We start from the raw sequence: 9,746 nt of genomic DNA on the forward strand, positions 1-9,746 counted from the left end.
CTGGCTGCGAACTCATGATCCTATCTCAGACTCCCAAGTACTGGGTTTACAAGCATGCGCCACCGTGCTTGTCATTACAATTGAAATCTTATACCTGCTTTCAAAGTAGTCAAACCCTGAACATGTTACAATTAAGTGATTCAAAGTAGTATTTATATTTCATGGAAGCTCAAATGTGCCTCCAAGACTGGCGTGGTGGCCACACTTGTAATCCCAGTACTTGGGAGGCTGAGACAGGAGGATTGCAGGTATGCGGACGGCCTCAGCTACTACTTAGACCCTTTGCAACTCAGTGAGACCCTGTTTCAAAATAAAGAATAAAAAATAGGGCTGGGGGTGTAGCTCAGAGGTAGAATGCCACTGGCTTCCATCCCCAGTGTCGCAAAATAAATAAATAAAATAAAATGTGCCTCCACGTGGAACAGAATTCAGAACTCCGGAAGGGAGCGGTGTGATGTCACACAGCCTGAGGTGCATTCTGCTGGCACCGGCCGACGTCGCAATGCCAATCTCAAGCTCTTAAACTCTGGGCCTTCGTCACTCCAACAGAATGATTAGATCCTTCTTTCTCAAATTACAGGTGTGAGGAAATCCTGAAAAATTGTCTTCCCCCCTAAGGTTTTTTTCTTTTTTATCTTTTTTCCTTTAACAGTATCCTTACTACAGCTCTGGACAGTTTAACTGTAGTAAGTATGCTTGCCAGTCCCTGTGTTTATTCTTCTCTCCTCATTCCCCAATTCCAGAGTGAAATTAAGCAGATTGCTTGTTCCAGACAAATTAGATTTCCTGGGAGGATTTAGTATTTAGGAAGAAGACCCGTGCTCTACTAGAAAGACAAAATAAGAGACAAGCACCTGGAGAAGCTGCATCCTAAACCAGGCACAATGGAGCACGCCTGGAATCCCAGTACTTGGGAGAAAGCCAGGAGGATCACAGGTTCAAAACCAGCCTCAACAACTTATAGCAAGGCCCTCAACAACTTAGACCTCATTTCCAGATAAAAAATAAAAAGGACTAGGGTATAGCTCAGAGGTTGAATGTCCCTGGGTTCAATCCCCAGTACAACACAAAAAAAGAAGAAAATACATTTTGGCTATGGAGGCCACTCTCCATCTCAGCCTGGGGAAGGAATGGGCTGGAACCTTCCAGAATATTCTTAACCCTGAGATGTTATAACCCAATTGTCAGAGGGAGAACTGAAAACTTTTTCCCTAAAACGCCACTTAAAAAATACGTTTACACATTCTCAAAATTGTAAGACAATACTAATTTGGAAAAAATTATTCCCTTCACCCCATAAGACATCTTTAAACCTAATACCAGCGAGACCTCTGGAGGGGAGAGCAGGGGGCAGCGCAGGCCTGCCTGCCCTTTACGGCAGCGCTGCCCCCGAGAGGAGAGGGCTCTTCCCACCGTCCTGTCTTCTCTGTGCTCAGCATCTCTCCCCCGCCAGGGACATTGTAGAACTCTGTGGGAGGGGTCCCTCAGCCCACACGTGCCGGGCGGTCCCAGGGACAGCAGGCAGTGGAGGACTACCGCCTTCACATCCCATACTTCTCTGCCCAGGTGTGAAGGATGTTCGACCTCAGGACGAAGATTCTGATCAGCCTTGGTATCAGCTTGCTGATTGCCGCCCTCGTGCTGTTGGCCGTGGTCCTCAGTCTCTTCCTCAAAGTAGCCAACGTGCTCAAGTAAGAGTGGCCAACACCCTCCAGTGGGACCCCTGGGCTCCACTTGCAGGGTCACCCCCGGCTGCGGGGCTGCTTCCGGTCGAGGGCAGGGGCCAAGGCGAAGGCCAGTGGGCACAGAGTGGTGGGGCTGCTGCCCTTCCAGGTGGGCTGTGACCCCAGGGCAGCATGTCCTCAGCAGGATGCTCTGCTGTCAGCGTCCCTGCGTGTCAGCCCTGGGCGCAGCCTCCCTCCGTCCACAGGCTGCTGGGGCTGAGCTCTGCCTGGCGCTCACTCAGCAGAGCCACGCTGACCTCCCTCCGCCCCAGTCGGGAGCTCTCGGGATGTTCCCTCATTCGTTGCTGATGAAGGCCTTGGGGACAGCGATGGGGCCTGGAGGACACAGGTGCTCTGGAGGACAGCCAGCAAGGGAGCATAGTTCAGATGAGATATTTAAGGTTTGGGAAGAAGACTTTGGTATCAGAGAGATGGTTGTCAGCAGTAGCGGGGCCCCGTTCCAGGAGGTTGGATGGTGGATGCAGAGCCCAGGTCACAGCTGGTTGAAGCATTTTTCCGCTGCTCCTGCCTCTAGAGGGCCTAGGCCCAGGATCTAGTGATCCCTGCTTGGGATTCACTGTTACTTTTGTAACCCGATCTCCCATGAGCATCTGGCCATGATTGCCGGCTGTGATTGCTGGAGAGGAAGGGCTGCAGGAGGAACTTGTCAGAGGGGCAGAACTGTTATCTCATGTGTGGTTGACTCCAGCCCTGAGCCTCCCAGATAACCCTAGCAATTAGAAGAAATGCACTGAGAAGGGAGATTCTAAGCCCGTGCTTTGTGTATGCCTTTTTTTAAGAGCTGCAAAGGAACCTGAGTGTGTGCCTATAAGAGTGAATTCTTCCAAGGTCAGCCAGAAGGCCATGCCAGTCAAAGCCATCGCCACTGAGTCTTACCAGGCCCTCTCAGGCTGCGAAGAATGTAGTATGTATGCAGATTTAGACTCCCTGCCGCCCTGCCTTTGTGGTATAAATGAGGAACTCTGATACAGACGGAGAAATCTTCCTGAGTGATATTTCTTTCTCAGCAGAATGCCCTATTATTCAAGTTCTATTGTGTTTATACGCATATGTGCCATCTAACATGATGTTTATGCACTTTTATATAAATTTACAATGGTGAAAATAATTCTGCCTGCCTCTAGTTATTGTTGTTGTTAGATTTAATGGCCTTTACTTGAATTTTTGTATTAACCACTTGGACTTGAGGTAGTTAATACCTCAGCTTAACACTGCAATATAAGCGGGAGAGTTAGAGTCAAAAATAAAAAGAGAACATGGAAATGGTTTGACAAGAAGAGATAGTGCTAGGTGCGGGATAAAAAGTAAAAGCATTTGAAAACTTAAAGTTAGCTGGGCATGGTGGTGTACACCTGTAATCCCAGTATTTTGGAGGCTGGAACAGGAGGGTCACAGGTTCAAAACCTGCCTCAGCAATTTAGTGAGACTCTCAGGGACCTAGTGAGATCCTGTTTCAAAAATAAAAATTAAGCCAGGTGTGATGGTGCATGCTTGTAATCCCAGAATTTGGGAGGCTGGGACAGAAGGATTGCAGTTTGCAGACAGCCTCAGCTACTTAGTGAGGCCCTCTGCAATTCAGTGAGACCCTGTTTCAAAATAAAGAATAAAAAATAGGGATGGGGGGTGTAGCTTGGAGTTTGAATACCCCTGGGTTCCATCCCCAGACCCGCAAAAAAAAAAAAAAAATGTGCCCTGCTTTTTTTTTTTTTTTTGTGGTACTGGGGTTCCTGGAAGCCCTTCTACCTCCGAGCTACACTCCCAGACCTATTTTATATTTTTATTTGAAAAAAGGGTCTCTTAAGCCAGGACGGCTGGCTTCGAACCTGCACGATCCTCCTGTCTCTGCCTCCCAAGCGCGGGGATTACAAGCGTGTGCCACCATGCCCAGCTATGTGCCTTGCCTTAAAAAAAAATTAAAATTAAACAAAACAATGGGGACTTCCGGGAAGATAGTGACCGAGAAAAGCGGGGCTTAAGAGACCCACTAACAACAAATCTCCATTACCACAAAGTCAGCGCCTTTCATAGCCAAAAAACACCATCACCAGTGAAACAAAAAATCACCAGGCTCCAGAGAGAAAGCGGACTGAGAACAGAGCCACAGAGGAGATACACCAGCCTTGTGCCCAAGGACGCAGCAGACGCGGCAGACGCGGCAGCAGCGCCATACTGCCGGCGGCAGCGGCAAATTCATGGGACGGCTACAGCAAGCCGAGGTGAGCCACTGCGGAACAGATAGGCGGGATTTCTCAGCGCAGAGAGCATCTAAAGCTCCCAGTGGCCGAGCTCAGCACACGCTGCAGGGATTCAGAGTAGAAATCAAAATCAAGAAGAAAAACGCCAGCCCCATAGCCAAGGGCGTAGCAGCGGCGCCATATTGCCACCGGCGGCAACAGCACCGAATTCACTGAATTCAGTACAGCTACATCTGCGTACTCAAGAACAGTGAGTCAAATTGCGGGCCACAGAGGAGAAATCCCAGTACTGTACTCCCTGGGACTTGACCCAGTGGGGGAGTGGCGGTAGCAGAGATATCACACCATAGGAGAACGTGTAACCTGGCACCCCGCCCCCCATAGTTTAAAGCAGCCTCTATCGACTCCCTGGGTCGGAGACTCTGTGATACAACCCAGTAAAGGAGTAGTGGGGTCTGATATACTACACTCTCGAGATCCAGAGCACCTTAAGTGAAGCCGTAGTGACCCAGGGAAGAACCCAGAGAAGGCACAAACCTCCGAAATCATGGGAAAGAGGAATAACACTGGAGCAATGAATGCTCACAACCCCACAACATCAGAACCCGATAAAACAGAAAATCAGAGATTTCTAGAAGATCAAATCAGGAAAATAACTGTAGAAATAATAGAGGTGCTTCAAAAAGAACTCAGAGAGAGCCAAAAAGAGATAAAGGATGCAATTAATGAAGTAAAGGCCTCAATTCAAAGCACAAACAACCGATTAGAACACATGGAGAACAGAATCTCGCTCTTAGAAGATGATCAATCCAAAAATGAACTCATAGTTTCTAATCTAGAAAAAAATATCCGACAGCAGGAATCTGATATTGAAGAAATATGGGCCCATTTTAAGAGAGCTAACCTAAGAATAATTGGAATAGAGGAGGGAAAAGAAAGTGAAACCAAAGGGATCAACAATCTCTTCAAGGAAGTAATAGCAGAAAAATTTCCAAACATAGAGCAAGAGGTTGATACAAAGGTCCAGGAAACTTACAGAACTCCCTTTAGACAGGATCGGAGAAGAGGATCCCCACGCCACATAATTGTCAAAATGACCAATGTGGAAGTCAAGCAGAGAATCTTAAAGGCAACAAAAACAAAGGGCCAAGTGACATTCAGAGGCAAACCAATTAGAATCACTCCAGACTTCCCAAACCAAGTCATGAGAGCCAGAAGGGCTTGGAGTAACATATTCCAAACTCTGAAAGAAAACAACTTCCGGCCAAAAATTTTCTACCCAGCAAAACTTTCTATCAAATTAGATGGAAAAATAAGAAGCTTCCATGACAAACAGAAACTGAAGGAATTTATGTCTTCAAAACCAGCACTAGAGAAAATACTCAAAGAGGTTGATCTGTGTATCAACCTCTTGCTCTATATTTGGAAAATTTTCTGCTATTACTTCCTTGAAGAGATTGTTGATCCCTTTGGTTTCACCTTCTTTTCCCTCCTCTATTCCAATTATTCTTAGGTTAGCTCTCTTAAAATGGGCCCATATTTCTTCAATATCAGATTCCTGCTGTCGGATATTTTTTTCTAGATTAGAAACTATGAGTTCATTTTTGGATTGATCATCTTCTAAGAGCGAGATTCTGTTCTCCATGTGTTCTAATCGGTTGTTTGTGCTTTGAATTGAGGCCTTTACTTCATTAATTGCATCCTTTATCTCTTTTTGGCTCTCTCTGAGTTCTTTTTGAAGCACCTCTATTATTTCTACAGTTATTTTCCTGATTTGATCTTCTAGAAATCTCTGATTTTCTGTTTTATCGGGTTCTGATGTTGTGGGGTTGTGAGCATTCATTGCTCCAGTGTTATTCCTCTTTCCCATGATTTCGGATGTTTGTGCCTTCTCTGGGTTCTTCCCTTGGGTCACTATGACTTCACTTAAGGTGCTCTGGATCTCGAGTCAGTAGTATCTCAGACCCCACTACTCCTTTACTGGGTTTTATCACAGAGTCTCCGACCCAGAGAGTCGATAGAGGCTGCTTTAGACTGTGGGGGGTGCCAGGTTGCACGTTCTCCTATGGTGTGATATCACTGCCACCGCCCCTCTCCCACTGGGTCAAGTCCCAGTGAGTACAGTACTGGGATTTCTCCGCTGTGGCCCACAATTTGACTCACTGTTCTTGAGTACGCAGATGTAGCTGTACTGAATTCAGTGAATTCGGTGCTGTTGCCGCCGGTGGCAATATGGCGCCGCTGCTACGCCCTCGGCTATGGGGCTGGCGTTTTTTTTTTCTTCTTGATTTTGATTTCCACTCTGAATCCCTGCAGCGTGTGCTGAGCTCAGCCACTGGGAGCTTTAGATGCTCTCTGCGCCGAGAAATCCCGCCTGGCTGTTCCGCAGTGGCTCCCCTCGGCTTGCTGTGGCCGTCCCGTGAATTCTCCGCTGCCGCCAGCAGTATGGCGCTGCTGCCGCGTCCTCAGGCGTGAAGCCGTGTCCTCGGGCGTGAGGATCTCCTCTGTGGCTCTGTTCTCAGTCCGCTTTCTCTCTGGAGCCTGGTGATTTTTTTTGTTTCTCTGGTGATGTTGTTTTCTGGCTTTGAAAGGCGCTGATTTTGTGGTAATGGAGATTTGTTGTTAGCGGGGCTCTTAAGCCCCGCTTTTCTCTGTCGCCATCTTCCCGGAAGTCCCCATTCTATTAGTAACTGTTAACTCTGTTTACATTGTCTTTGGATATACAATTTTTTTATTTTTTATTTTTTAGGGAGTCTGTATACTCCTCTGTTGCCTGTGCCATTGAAATCATAACCAAGAAATCACTGCCAATTTCAATGTTGTGAGGTTTTATGACCCAGATTTTCTCCTAAAAGTTTATAGTCTTAAGATTTATATTTAGGTCTATTATCTATTTTGAGTTAATATTTGTATATGGGATTAGGTAAGGGTCCAATTTTATTCTTTTCCATGTAATTATTATTTTTTAACAATATTTAGTTAAAAGATTATCATTTCCACCACCAAATGTTCGTGGAAACCTTGTCAAAAATAACTTGAGCCGGGCGTGGTGGCGCACGCTTGTAATCCCCGCACTTGGGAGGCGGATACAGGAGGATCACGCAGGTTCGAAGCCAGCCGCGCTGGCGTAAGAGACCCTGTTTCAAAAATATAAAATAGGTCTGGGAGTGTAACCCGGAGGAAGAAGGGCTTCCAGGAACCCCAGTACCACCAAAAAAATAATAATAATAATAACTTGACAATATAGGGAAGAATTTAGCTCTAGGCTTTTATTTAACTCCAATGGTTTATATATCTGCCTTTAGAATAGTACTACACTGTTTCAATTATTGTAGCTTTATATGGTTTGAAATCAGAAAATATATATCTTCTAGCTTTGTTCTTTTTCAAGATCGTTTTGGGTACCTAGACTCCATATTCCATATTAGGATAGATTTTTTTCTGAAAAAATAAATATATAAATATATGATAGTTTCACCTAAAAAATAGAAAAAAAATATTCTCTGGTAAGAAAGAAAGCAAAAAGAAATATTGAAATGTTATCTTTAAGTCATCAAAAGTTTGGTATCAGACAAATGAAACTGTTATGTGAGATTATCATTTTTAATTTTAGATAAATTGCCATAATACTAGATGTCAACTACTAAGCCAAGCATGGGAGGGAGGGATAGGGAGAGAATGGGGTGGGGATTGGGTGGGGGCTGACTGGGAAAAGTGTGCATGTATGTCTACAAAAGTATGTATCCTACTATGATGTATGAATACAGTGCACCAATAAAAAAAGGAAAAAAAAAACAATGAAAGTAGACTGTTCCTGAGTTCAAGCCCCAGTACCACAAATAAATAAATAAATAAATAAATAAATAAATAAATAAGTAGGAAACAGTAAAGAAAAAAGGAAGAAAACTAAGTTTTTACTGGTTTCCTAACAGTTTAGACAGAAGGAGAAGCTCTCAGTCTCTAAGATGAAATTTTCCCTGGTGCTGAATTCTCTTACCTCCAGACCCCTCTTTGAAACTCTGAATAAAAATGAATGTCTGGCTGCACTGGGCTCTACAAAGGCTAGACCACTGTCAAGCCCTGGATCACACTACCTGAGGGCACACTGCACATCTGGACGTTTCTTTCTCCCAGACCCTGAAGCACTTGTTCACTCCAAAGGCCTGGGGTCCCAACGGGCACATCTCCTGTGGGTCACACCAGGCTCTTCGCAGGCCGGTCACCACAGCCAGGGCCTGGCCCAGCCTGGTAAGAATGTGAAGATACAGTGGCAAAACCAGCCTGGTGGCAGGAGCCGTGGAGGAGGCACCGAGATGGAGCCCGGCCAACAAAAGGGGCTCCAGGCTCACCTGGTTGGAGATTCAGGGTGCTCCCGCCACCAGAGATGCAATTCTGCAGACACTGGGGTTGCAACCACCTGACCCAAGTGGGCATCGGCAAAATAACAGACCTGGGTGAAAGTTCCCCGTGGTTTGAATTCCAGAGAATTCCCACAGAGATAAAGGCCAGCCCCCTTAATGGGATTATATCACAAAGCTCAGCTCATTGATCCTGATCCCAATTAGCTGCAGCCCCTGCCTGTTGGACACCCAGACTCCATCACACCCAATACTACTGAATAGCCAGGAAGTGTGGGTTGCCATTTGTAGGAAACGGTTCTAAGTCTAAAAAGTATTGGGTAAAGGACTTAGGAGCTCGATGCATCTCTGCTGTACAAGCCACTTCGCTCTGGTCTGTAGTTGTTTAGGCTTGCTTTGCTAAAGGATGGAAGGCCACCCTATCGAGAAAGCTGAAGGCAGCAGTCTTCGATGCCCCTGCAAAGCTGCCAGACAGACACTCGCCCTCTAAAACACTCCTAACATAATGCTCTACTTCTTTTCTTTTTGCAATACTGGGGATGGAACCCAGGGACATTCTACCTCTGAGTTATACCTCTAGCCCTATTTTTTTATTCTTTATTTTGAAGAAGGGTCTGAGTTGCAGAGGGCTTCACCAAGTCGCTGAGGCTGGCTACAAACCCGTAATCCTCCTGTCTCAGTCTCCCAGTACTGGATTTACAAGTGCGTCACCACGCCCGGCATATAATGGTCTACTTCTACAGCCAGAGACACAAAAACACTTATGATCATCACCTTGTAAACATGAAATAACAAGATCCCAGTTTTGTTTGGGAAGTTTCGCTCTTTTGCCTTCTTCCCTTCACCTTGTCAAGACCAGAAATAAAGCTACTTAGCGAGGCCTCTGCAACTCAGTGAAACCTTTTTCAAAATAAAGAATAAAAAATAGGGCTGAGGGTGTAGCTTGGAGGTAGAGTGCCCCAGGTTCCCTCCCGTGTCGGGTGTGTGTGTGTGTGTGTGTGTGTGTGTCCAATTACATCATTTCACTATCAATACATGGAGAAAAGGTTCAGAATGGGCCTTTCCACTGTCTGAATCATCTTCATTCATGGTCCTCGCTCTGAATGCAGTGATTGTGTTGGTATATAGTGGGGCATTCTGCGGATCAACAAACAGACTCCAGCTGCTGGAAGCTGCCAGACTCTGAGCTCCCGGGTTCCACTGAAGTGAGGCGGATCTACCCGCAGAGGAGAGGACATGCTGTCTTATAACTGTCTGTGTTATGATTGGCCATTAAGTGATGGTCAGTAACGGACTGGCAAAAGTGTGGTCATTGTGTTCCAGATACTGTGTCATCCCTGCAGTATAATAAAGATGAATAAGCAACATGTAAAATAGATCTCGTGTGTGTGTGTGTGTGTGTGTGTGTGTGAGAGAGAGAGAGAGAGAGAGAGAGAGAGAGAGAGAGA

The sequence above is a fragment of the Muscardinus avellanarius genome (assembly GCF_963383645.1).
Source record: "Muscardinus avellanarius genome assembly, chromosome: 4".
Lineage (NCBI taxonomy): Eukaryota > Metazoa > Chordata > Mammalia > Rodentia > Gliridae > Muscardinus > Muscardinus avellanarius.